The following is an 11,715-nucleotide window of genomic DNA, read 5'->3' on the forward strand; positions in this document are numbered from 1 at the left end:
GGTTTAAAAGGAAAAGTGATCCCAGCCAAGGGGACGGGAGCAGAGAGGAGAAAATGTGGGAGGAAGGAAATGTTCACACACCAGATCACCTCTTGAAGTGTTACAGGGATGATACCAGAACTAGAACTGGYCTTTGTGAAGTGATCCCTAGAAAGGAGCTGATCTCTGCCCACCGGGGTGCTGCCCTTAGATCAGATCAGATCCGTGTGTGGCTGCAAGATCCCCATGATGGGGCTGGACTGTCCCTGATATCCCAGGTCTGGCTGTGCAATCCCAGCTTTGCCTCTCGGAACTGATTTCTCTGTACCTACAGAAATGTTGTGCACCAGAACACGGCACTGCTCCCACCACAGCTCGTGRTTTATTTGAAATGAAATCCACTTTTCTGCATGGCAGTTTTTCTGAGTACATCTGGTTATGATGAGGTCTCAGTGCCTGACTTTTGAAGCACCAGACTTTCCAGTAGCACAGAACAGTTTGAGGGAAAATAAGGACTTTCAGCCATGAATATTTATGGCTRGAGTTGAATTGTATTTTAGATTGCAATTCATTATTGCTGGGAGAGCAGTAGATAGAAGGCAATATTCAATTTATTAAAATGTTTTCTCCTTTGKGCCTTGAACAAATTTATCTGTGACAAAAATTTATCTGTGAGCAAATGTATCTGAAATTTGTGTAGTGTAAGTCTCAATATTTAAATCTTATTAAAGTTACAGTCTAACTAAAGAAAACAAAGTGAGGAACAAAGCTATCCACAATGCCAATAGCCCAGAAATATTTCTGCTCACAATGAAAATGTAGAGTTGACCCAAGCTATTATAAAGAGCAGATACTTTGATAGGAACAGAAACACAAATTACCCTCAATTTAAACATTCATGAGGTGGAACCGCAGCTGCTCAAGTGAAACTTCCACTTGTTATTCCTAAATAAAAGGAGCTGGTTGGAAACATAGGAATATTTGCACTGGAGATGAAATCAACCAAACCAAACACATTCATTTTGAGGGTCTGTGGCTGACCATTTTTTTCAAATTTAATATTTGGAGAGTAGGGATGACTTGGAAAACATCTGTGATTGAAAATATGCATGTGGGAAGGTGGGTATGGGTAAAGATGCAGATGAGTGTGTTCTGGAGCTGTATTTGGAAGCARGAAATCCTGAAAACCTTCTCAAATGTGGATATTTATCTCTTTCCTGGCTCTCCCACTTGTCTCTCCTGCAAACCAGGGGAGTGTCCCACTCCTCAGCACCAGCTCCAATCCTCTTTTCCCCCTTTGCTCTTTTCTCCCTCTGATTTCCCAAGTGTTTTAGCAGCTCTCCCAGAGCTGGGAAGGCTCTAAGGACAGGAGATTTTCTGAGGTGCTCTGAGGAGCTGCTACCAAACCCAATTGAAATAAATTTCATCTGAGCAGAAGGGAAAATGTCCTCAGTTGCACTTCAGAATAATTGCTCTACAAGAGAGTTGAGAACAGCTAAAAAATACAGAACTCTGGCCAAAAAGAGACAGTGATTGTGGGAACAGGCATTTGCTGGGAGATGTGAGCAAAATTAACTCTTTGTTTCTCTGCTTTGCTCTGATGCTTGGGGAGGGGATGCTTTACTGAGCAGGTTGACAGRGTTGTACCTGTGCCTTTGCTTTATCCCACTGCACTGGGTGATCCTCTGGCCAGCCCTATTTCCCCTCATTTTCATCAAAATCCTATTCTGTGTTTCTCTGTGCACTGTTAAAAACCTTCCTGAGAAACTCTGTGCATTGCAAGAAATAGGCTCAATTTCAAATAAATATGCAACACCCTCAGATTTATCAATTTTCACCCCAACAAATCCTCTTTCCCATCACATCATCTGATTCATTATTTTGTTTTGGTCCTACAGCTCCTAATTCTGCAGTGCTCTGGTGCCAACTTCTAAGGAAGTATTTTGGGTTCATCGAAGTCTTGCTGTGACTCATGGCCCCTTCTTACAGAAAACAGCCTTTTCCTCTTGATGAGGACAACCAATCTTCAAACCCTATGGTGCCTTCTGGAGAGATGGATATGAAAAACAGGCAGATCCTGAGCCCTGGAGCCAATCTCCCAGGAAAATGAATAGCACAGGGGAATGAATTGTCATAAACAAGTGGAAGTGAGGTTTTGTTTGAAGAGAAAAGCTTTTGACTGMTCTGTGAAGATGCAAAAATCAGAGAGGAGCAGAATGTGTTCTGGTTTTTTTTCTCCCTTTTCCATTTTCCAGTGTTTTTTTGTTGCATGCCAATGTTGCTGACACAACTGTACTCTCCCCAGAAAAAGTCTGCAAATCCTTTTGATGACATGATGGATACAGAAACACAGAGCAAATAGAATTATCATTGTGCACCTGTGTCGCCCACACTTTCTGAAGACATTTKGAATCCTTTGTACCTTTTATCCTACATCGTAGGCAGATGTGGCACAACCTCCCTCAAAGCTGAGCATTGAAAATCAAAGATTTTGGGCTGGGGGTATCAAAAGTGAGACCTGCTCGCTGCAAAAACCTTTTCTGCCTCTCCCTCCTTGTACAGAGGTTCATTAATTTTGCATTTTCCTTCCAGAYTGAGGAGTGGAGCAGTTTTTATTTTGATGTTTATCTATGGGTAGCTTTGGCTTTCCTGTTCACCACAAGCACAAAGCTGCCACTCACACACTGACTCTTCGTTGAGCTTATTGGTGAAATGTTTTCCCAGTAAAACCTTCCYCAGGAATCAGATGATAACAGTGTGTCTGATCCCCCAGAGACTGAATCACCCTAGGACAAGGGGAGTGGAATTCTTACCACTGAGTTATTCTAAGACAAAGCCTCCTCAAGGTTCTTCATGACAATGTTCTTCACAGCCAGGTTGGATGGGGCTTGGAGCAATTTGATCTGTCCCTGCCCATCTCTTTCATGAGATGATTTTTAAGGTCCATTCCAACCCAAACCATTCTGTGATTCAGTCATGAGGAGCTGATTGCACTGGTGGATCAATGGGGTGAGACTGGCAACAGGGGAAAATGTGTTTTTCCCTGGCTACAAAATTCCATGAAAACTTATTAAGACACAAAGTGAAATCTGCAAGTGAATGCCAGTGAGCTCCAAATGATGAACAACATATTAAAAAGCACCGAGCCATGCTGTGATAAAAGCTCTCCCCCCTCACCATTGTAATATTTACAATAAGCAACAGATATTGTCCTGTGTTCAATAAAAATCAAGACCAGGGTCTTTATTCCTTCCAGACACAATCTGTGAACTTTGATTTCTGTTTTAATCTGATCAGCACCTCTGGCATTTAAGACTGGAGCTGTGAACAGAACRAACAGCTTCATTTTCCCCTGCTAAATGATATTTAAAAATAAAAAAAAAAAAGCCTCAGAAAAGAGAAACAAACAGAACTAGGTTGGGTTTCTTACAAACACAAACTGGGTTTATTCACAGATGCAAACAGGTTTGTATCAGTTGTGCAGGTGGGCATTCATCAAGGCTCATAAATGCTCTAAAAATCTGTACTTTCTGTACTTTCTTTCATCTCAAAAGCCTAAAGGTTTGTGTTCACAAGTTGTCCCAGATCATCCTCCTGAAGGGAGCTCAATTCTCTGGGCAAGAGGGTTAACCAGTCTGGCCTTGCTGTGGTGTCACTGGTGACCAGTTTTAAAATCCCTGTACCATTTTCTTGCCCTGGTGTGGCTCAGGCCCAGAGGAAGGAGAGGGATTTAGTCTCAAGTTTTCAGTCAGAAACACCAACTGCAACATGGGGTGTTTTCCTGGACTGGTCACGAAAAATATTATTTCATGCTTGTGTTTATGGTAAARAGAAATTAATCTTATTCCAATCGCAAATCTGAAGGAAGACAAAAAAAAATGATTTATTGCAGTAATGTGAAACTTTGCAAGAATTTGCACTCTGTGTGGGAGCTGTACTAATAATGCTGTTGGCAGTCACAGCTGCTCTTCAGTYGGACAGAAGAACTAAAACATCAAAAATGCCAGGTGTCACAGATTTCATTCTAGCTCCCCGTGGCACTGCTAAGGTCACTCCCATTTAATGGAGTTTGTGGCTGTTTGGGTGTTTTGGTTTTTTTTTAAATTCAGCACACAATGCTTCACCTTCTCCTGCAATCTGCACGGAGCAGACACTGAGGATAACAGGAACGCTCTGAAAGCTGCCAAGTGCTGTGACAAGGCTGCTGCTGCTGCTGACAACCAGCGACAAGCTGCTTTTTCATGGTTATTGTTGGCATGTTTTGCTAATAAATGTTTTGGAATGGAGGCTTAATATAGCTCATGAGCTACCTGYCTGTGCTGAGGGAAGGATGGAGCAGAGTTGACAGCTGGAAACTCTGGGGTTTGAGTCTCCGGTTTACGAGGTTTCATTGCAGTCCTTGGGTGAATCCCAGAAGCTCCTGTGCCTGAAATCCATCCCTAAAACAAGAACACCATTGCAGTGACAGTGGTGTGGAGTGTGCTGGGTTTTTAGAAGTGTGTTAATGCTGTTAAATCTTAATAAAAATGGCTGTTAATCTCCATTATATTTATGAAAAGACGCGGTGCTGGTGAGATCTAAATCCACCCTTCTTCAGCTCAAAGCCATTCTTGTGCTGTCACTCCAGCTTCTCATAAAAACTCCTTCTCCAGCTCTCTTGAAGCCACTCTAGGTATTGAAAGGGGTTCTAAGGTCTTCCTGGAGCTTTCTCTCCTCTTGTTTGAGCAACCCTGGGCAAAGCACCCACACAGGCACTTACACATTCACTACAAATTATTGGCCTTTCTCTCCCTCTTTCTTGAAGTCCTGGCTGGCTTGGCTGGTTTATGTCACCAGTGATATGGTGTTTAGCTAATTTTGCTGTTTCTCTATTTAGATTCRATGTTAGGAAGAAATTCCYTGTGATGSTGGTGAGGCTSTGRCAMAGGTTGYCCAGAGAAGCTGTGGCTGCCCCATCCCTGGAAATGTTCAAGGTCAGGTYRGRCAGRGCTTGRAGCATCCTGGGATAGTGGAAAGGGATGGAATRGGATGAGCTTTTATGTTCCTTCCAACCCAAAGCATTCTGTAATTCTGTGATTCTCTGATCCTTTCCYGCTGGCATTTGGCTGAGTGAGCCCAGGACTGGGCTGGCAGCCCATGGATGCTGGGCTGGCTGCTGTGAGCTCCCCTGGCATGTTTTTGTGCCCAAAAAACAACCCCAGCAGCTTGGTTTGGCTGCCCTGCAGCACTCAGGCCATCTCTGTGCCTGTGCTTCTGGAGGGGTTTTGCACTTGAGTGCCCAAAATCACTTCAGGTTCTATTCCCAGTCCGCAGGAGACCTGGAATAATAATCATGATGAACTGCCTTATTGCTTAAATACCCTCATGAATATACTMCAACCTGATCTACAGTTCAAACAAATTCAATAAGGCAGAGCAGGATTTAAACATATTTTAAATGAATTAACTTCTGGATGGATGTTTATTAAGTGTTATGAAGCCATTTACTAAAACATAACATTTTTTTTCCAAAGGTGCCTGAAATTTTCCCCTYGTGAGCTATGGAAATTGCTTTTATAATTGAAATGAGAAATAAGGGCCAAGCTGAAAACCCTCATGGCTTGAAGCACAGCCCTTGTGCCTTTCTAAAAGGAAAAAAAGGAATTATTTGACTCTCTGAATTTTTTGTTTTCCTTCACATTCTTGGGGCGTGATGTGCATTATTGTGTGACCCTGGGTGGGTGGGTGGCTTGGGACGAGTGGGATTTGGCTTTTTCAAGGAGTCAGCCCTGAGCTAGACAAGTCACAAGCATTTTTCACTCCAGCTTGAACATGGGCTGGATTTCTGCATAAACCATGGAGGRTCCACTGGGAGCAGCACAGGAACCTCCTGCAGACAGAAAACAGGGCTGCTGCCACGTGCGGTGGATTTCCACCACTGAAGAAATGAGCTGCAGACTGTAAATACACCTTTTAGCAGAGCAGGGCTGAATACCAAATAAAAGGATCCATAAAAGAAATTATTTTGATTTTTTAATTCTTGATGCTGTAGGGACAATAGAGGCTCCTGCTCTTCCCATCCAAAAAGCTTTTGGAGAGGCAGTGCAGTTGAGCTAGGTTTTAGAAGATGGATTTTCCAGGCATGAATGATTCCAAATATTTAAATTTTATTCTCTTGCTGCTTTCCAAGCAACCTTTGCCTCTACCAAAAAYCAAAACAAAAGGGTTGGATGGTTAAAAACTATGAAGATTTTATGGCTCAGCTGTTGCACAACAGAACATTAAMCAGGAGCTGCAGGGAGGATGGAGGTGACTGATTTTTGCTCATTTAGTGTAAGGACACTTTATTATCATGGGTCATACTCAAGCATTCTGCCCCCACAAAATTACATTTATGTTAGAAAAATAAGGGGTGGGGAAGAAATGGATCATTCTGAAGATGGGAAGATAGGAAGGGAAATATCACTCTTAATGCATGATAAAACTGCTTCTTTTTCATCTTTTTTTTGGTCACTGTGTCCCTACAGCTCCCAGTGCAATAAAGCCCCAATCTKCTCAGTTTTCTGGGCAAAGCTGCTGCAGGAATAATGGACAATGGGCCAATGTCTGTAACACCTTCCCTGCAAGAGGGAAATACGAGCAGGGAGAACAAGCAAGGCATCAGCTCAGACCCCAGCCTGGCTCCTGCAGTGCCCCTGGGATCTCAGCATTTGGAGCAGCTCAGTCTGGGTTCAGGTTTCCATTCCCATTCTCCAGGCTCGTGTCTGCCACATTCTCCAAGTCCTGAGTGGGCTGGATGCTCTCCCTTGGGCTGGATGCTCTCCCTTGCTGTGCCCAACAGCAGAGCAGCACAGCACAGATCTGATGGTTTTAACAGGTCTCAGGAAGGATTTTTCAGGGCAAACATCCCTGATGGGAGTGTCCTTCAAACCCAGCCAGTTTTTCTCCCCTGTGTGTTTGYTGACCTGGAGACAGAAGCAGCAGCTGATGTTTGGGTGCTGTTTGTGCTGTTCAAAGCAAATCCCAGTTCAAAGACAACGGGATTTCATCAGTTTAGACCCCAGCCAGGGTGCCTGTGCTGATAAAGGCACTTCAAACATTAGCAGCCCAAGCCTTAAATTTGGATATTTATTTCTTAGGATCAATAAATGACAAAATAAAATACCATACAGTACAAAGTCTATATCGGGAATTAACCATTTCATTACACTTTGATCAGTAAATACAGTATCAATAATAGCATGTTTCACTGAAAGAGTGTTTCCCATTGCTGTACAGAAGGATTCCACACCCTCTTCCTTCCCTTTGTCACAGAAAATATTACAAAATAGACACTGACACACTTTTAACATTCATTTTTTTCCCCATTGAGCAACAGGCCACAGAAAATAAAGCACATCAACATTTTGTATCTCAGAATAAAATATATATATATATTAAAAAAAAAAAGGTGCACTTTAAAAAATATTTGCCATAAATACAATATGTGCAGGACTGTCAGGCAGCACAGCAGGGGGAGGACTCTGGATCACAAAGCCAAGACACGGCATCATGAAATTTCTGCTTTTGCACTGAGCAAACCCAGACTGAGGACGGGAGAAGTGGTTGAGCTGTGATGTGAAGAAGCAGACGCAGCTTTGGTGGAACAGTCACCAAAAAACACAGGCAGGAGGATGGACACTGGATGGACACTGGATGGACACAGGGCAGGTCCAGGGCTCCCTCCCCTGTGGATGTTTGCTGGCCCTGCCCAAGGGCAGCAGCAGCACAGATGTGGGGCTAAAACTGCACCATGAGCTGTTCTGCAGCAGCACAGATGTGGGGCTAAAACTGCACCATGAGCTGTTCTGCAGCTGCACAGATGTGGGGTTAAAACCTGCACCATGAGCTGTTCTGCAGCTGCACAGATGTGGGACTAAAACTGCCCAGATGTGGGGCTCAAACCTGCACCATGAGCTGTTCTGCAGCAGCATCACACTCAGGAATTGCTTCACTGAAATTGCTTTCACTGAAATTGCTCCATGTGGAAACGCAAAGGTCCTGCTCTTGTCGTGTTCCCAGCCCTGCTAACCCTCCTCGTGGATTTCCCGTTGAGTTTGCTCCTGAAAAGCTCGCTGAAGTGAGGGATCATGCACCTTACAAAAAAAAGACAAGCTCAGAAGAGCATTCCAGCACTGATGTACCAGTCTTGTCTGGGGGAGATTTCTGAATAGCAAAATGACTTTATAAACCKGATTTCACACTCTGCCAAATGAATGGCTCTGGCAAGAGCACTGTGAAGAGAAACAAAACCTCCAAATAACGTTTGAAGAGGTCACTTGATAGACTCTCTTCAGAGGGGAATTTCTCAGAATCCATCTGGCAGCACTTCACATCTGCAGGTTCCACAGATTTTGTTCTTTTTTTAGCCAAAACAAACAGTTCCAAACACTTACAGGGAATTTGCATAAACTAGCAGGGGCCCCAGCACTCACCTCTGCCTTGAAAAGAGTTCAGCCAAGACAAGGACACAACAGATGGGAGATTGTGTTCTGTCTGATGGCAAAAGCCATTCACACCAGATTAAATTTAAAAACCTTGCTGGGTTAGCAGTTCAATCACTGTTAAAAGGCATGTAAAGAACAATTTGTCTGGTAAATATGATGCAGTTTGTGCTTTTTTCTTCTCTAGAGTATCAGCTTTCCTTTGCAAGGCCAGGTTGGGTGGGGCTTTGAGAAACCTGGTCTAGGGAAAGGTGTGTGGCAGRGGTTTGSAAYTRGATGSTCTTTAAGGTCCCTTCCAACCCAAACTATCCAGAGATTCTCTGGAAATCATGGGGGTTTGCAGTGAGTTATCCTCACTCCTTKGAGCTCAAGGGAATCCCATCTCTGAGTTGAAGAGAGCCAAATTAGGTGAGGAGGGGAGAGAGGAAGAAACCAACTGGAATTTACACTGCTCAGCTCAAGGTGGTCAGATTTGGCCAGTGGAAGAGGTAGCTTTGAGCTGCAATCTCAGATTAAGGCCAAGGACCCAGGTCTGCTTTTCTGTTCACCTGCAAGAACAGAGCTATAGAAGTCAGCAAATCCCTCAGAGAAATCCCCCAAATTCCCCCATCTCCTCAGCACTAGAGCAGCCCAACAAACTTTTACTGCAGCTTTTCCCAATGTTATGTCAAACTAAGAATAAACCTGCCAGTTTCTCTGAGCTGTGATCAAATATTCTCTAAGCTGCCAGTGTATCTCAGTAGTGAAAATCTAAACCAAGCATCTTATGTGAAACAACGATTTTTGTATAGTGTTTCCTAAGACAATCAAGCACATTTCAGCAGGTTGGTGTYGAACAAGTGTAGTAATAATGTTTAATATTTCAAAAGCAAATGAGACATGCAGGRTGTTGAATCGTAATGAAAGTCAAAGCAACACAGTTACAGCATCCCTGGGAGGTTTCAGAAAGCACCTCCCAGCTGATGACTCTATTGAGAGTTGAAGTAAAAAAATTTGGGTCCTCCAGAAACATCTGAAGTGTCTTGCCTGGAAGGCCGATGTTAAATGTGTGACATCAAGACTCCTCTTCCTCTCAAGGCAGACTTTCCCCCTCTCCTGTTCATGGTACCTGCATCTCCCCACAAGGCAGGATGAGCAGGTCCTCTAGAGATTCTTCTTCCAACCTGCCCAAGCCATTTCACACACACCACACACAGAAAATATTTGTTGGTTCCTCATGGATTTTCTTCCAAAGAGACCAGTCTCCTTTATCCTGTTTGTTTCAATTTATTTATTTGTGTGCCACTGCCTGTTTTCCTTGTCAAAGAGGAGTCAACAGTTCATGAGCAACCAAAGTGCTTGGTCAAAAATAATCTCTGCCCTCTGTTTGGTACAGCCAGGGCAAGAAATCAAAAGAAGGCATGACAGAACAGAGCTTGCAGTTTGGCTGAATCAGAAGAAACTAAAGCGCCAGGGATTTGCATTCTGAGCCCTTTCTTTGGCAGGGGGTCTGTGCTGGGCATTAAAATCACCTTCCCATGCCTGGCAGGTGTGGATGGAGGCCGTGGTTGATGCCATGGATCCAGCTGGGTACAGCTGCCAAGTTAGAAATTCCCCAAAAGTAGTCAGTCATCACCAACAACTCACAGCAAATGGGTGTTTCCTCTGTGTTCTGAGCCCAACAGGACCTAAACCACAAGTCCAGGGAGTTGGACTCGATGATTCTYGTGAATCCCTTCCAACCTGGCACGTTCTGCAGCAGGAGATGCCAGGGCAGTAACTGATGTCCATCACTGTGTGACACCCACTGGGGCCAGACCCACACCTCCAGCACTGTGGCTTCTGTCAGGGACCACTCATTAGCTGAAGAGTGACATGGGATGGGCAAAGGCCAGAAGGCAGAATCGAGCCAACTCYTCTGCTTTGTCCTTTAAGAGGTGAATCCTGCTCTCCCAGTGACCTGTGATGTGAAAGGGGGCCACCAGCAAAGGTTGCACAGGGTGATTGCTCAGTCCCAMGTTTGTGCAGGTTTGTGCCCTTTAGCTTGTCCAAGAGTTTTGTGATTTCAGTGCTAAAGACTCCAGAGCAATTTGCTCCATCACACAATGGGCTGTTAGATGTGGAACCACCTGGGAGGAAAGCTCACGTTACCTCTCCTGACCCGCTGAGAAATTTCAAAGTGAGCTTTCAGGGCTTGTTTCTGTTCCCCTTGTTAAAAGAAAGTGGGTTTAGAGACAAAACTMCCCAGTTTAGACCTCCTTGTGCTCTGTTTGGACTATCTGAACATTGGGGGTGCTGATCAGTGCCAACAGGTCTGGTAGCAAAAAGTAATGAAAGAAAAGGCCCTGCTGCCTATAACTGATATAAACTATGAGATGTCAGCCTTGCGGAAAGGTGAGGAAATAAGTAAAACTGGAATAAGAATGGGAAAAATCTGAAGGTTSCACAGAATTGGGGCAGATTGCTCTTATCTCAGCAGCCTGGAGCCCTCTCGAGCTTGGAGTTTTCTCACCTCTTAATGCAGGCCAGCAAACTGTTCTCCCTGGTAAAAAATAGGATTTGGCTGTATGGCAAAAGGAAGATTTTCCATTTCTGTTCATTTTCAGCACTCCAGCTGGGCACAGCCTCTGCATTCCTGACTTTGCCAGAGGCTCTGCTGCTGTCGGTGCAGTGGTACCAATGCCAGGCACTGTGGATGCCCTAAAGCCACGGGTGACCCCCTTCCCCAGGCCACAGCCACCCCAGCCTAGGTAAGGCATCGTCTGTTCTTTTGAATTTCAAGGAGCCAGAGCGGCTCTCTTGAGCACCTCGGTCTTGTTACTCAAAATGCAGATATATTTCTAAAACAACCACCTGGCTCCCTGAGTTTTCACTCCTAGTTCACTGGACATCCCACAGATGAGCACGTCCATTCTTTAAAAACATCCCTTTCTKCTCAAAGCTTCTCTCTCCTCAAACTCTCTGCTCAGTGCCACCAGGAGACGTGATCTCAAACCCTTGGGTGTGAACATGGCATCTYTGCACTGAGAGAAGGATGAAATGCAGCACGGTTTTGCCTAAATTGAACACATTTTGGCTTCCCAGTTAACACCACATCTGGATTTACGCCAGACTGAAGTTGCAATACACGTAGACATYACTCACAAGAGGCAAGGCCAATGCTCGAAAATAACCTCGACGTTACTGGCAGAACAAAGCCTATTTTTCCAACAAAAATGACTTTGCTAAACACATTTGTGTTACGTGAATTTGGAGACCATGCATGAAAGTCACAGAGGCCTCTCTCAAGTTTGAT

The sequence above is a fragment of the Malurus melanocephalus genome, unplaced genomic scaffold (genome assembly GCF_030028575.1).
Source record: "Malurus melanocephalus ecotype Western Australia unplaced genomic scaffold, MMel_1.1 scaffold_353, whole genome shotgun sequence".
Lineage (NCBI taxonomy): Eukaryota > Metazoa > Chordata > Aves > Passeriformes > Maluridae > Malurus > Malurus melanocephalus.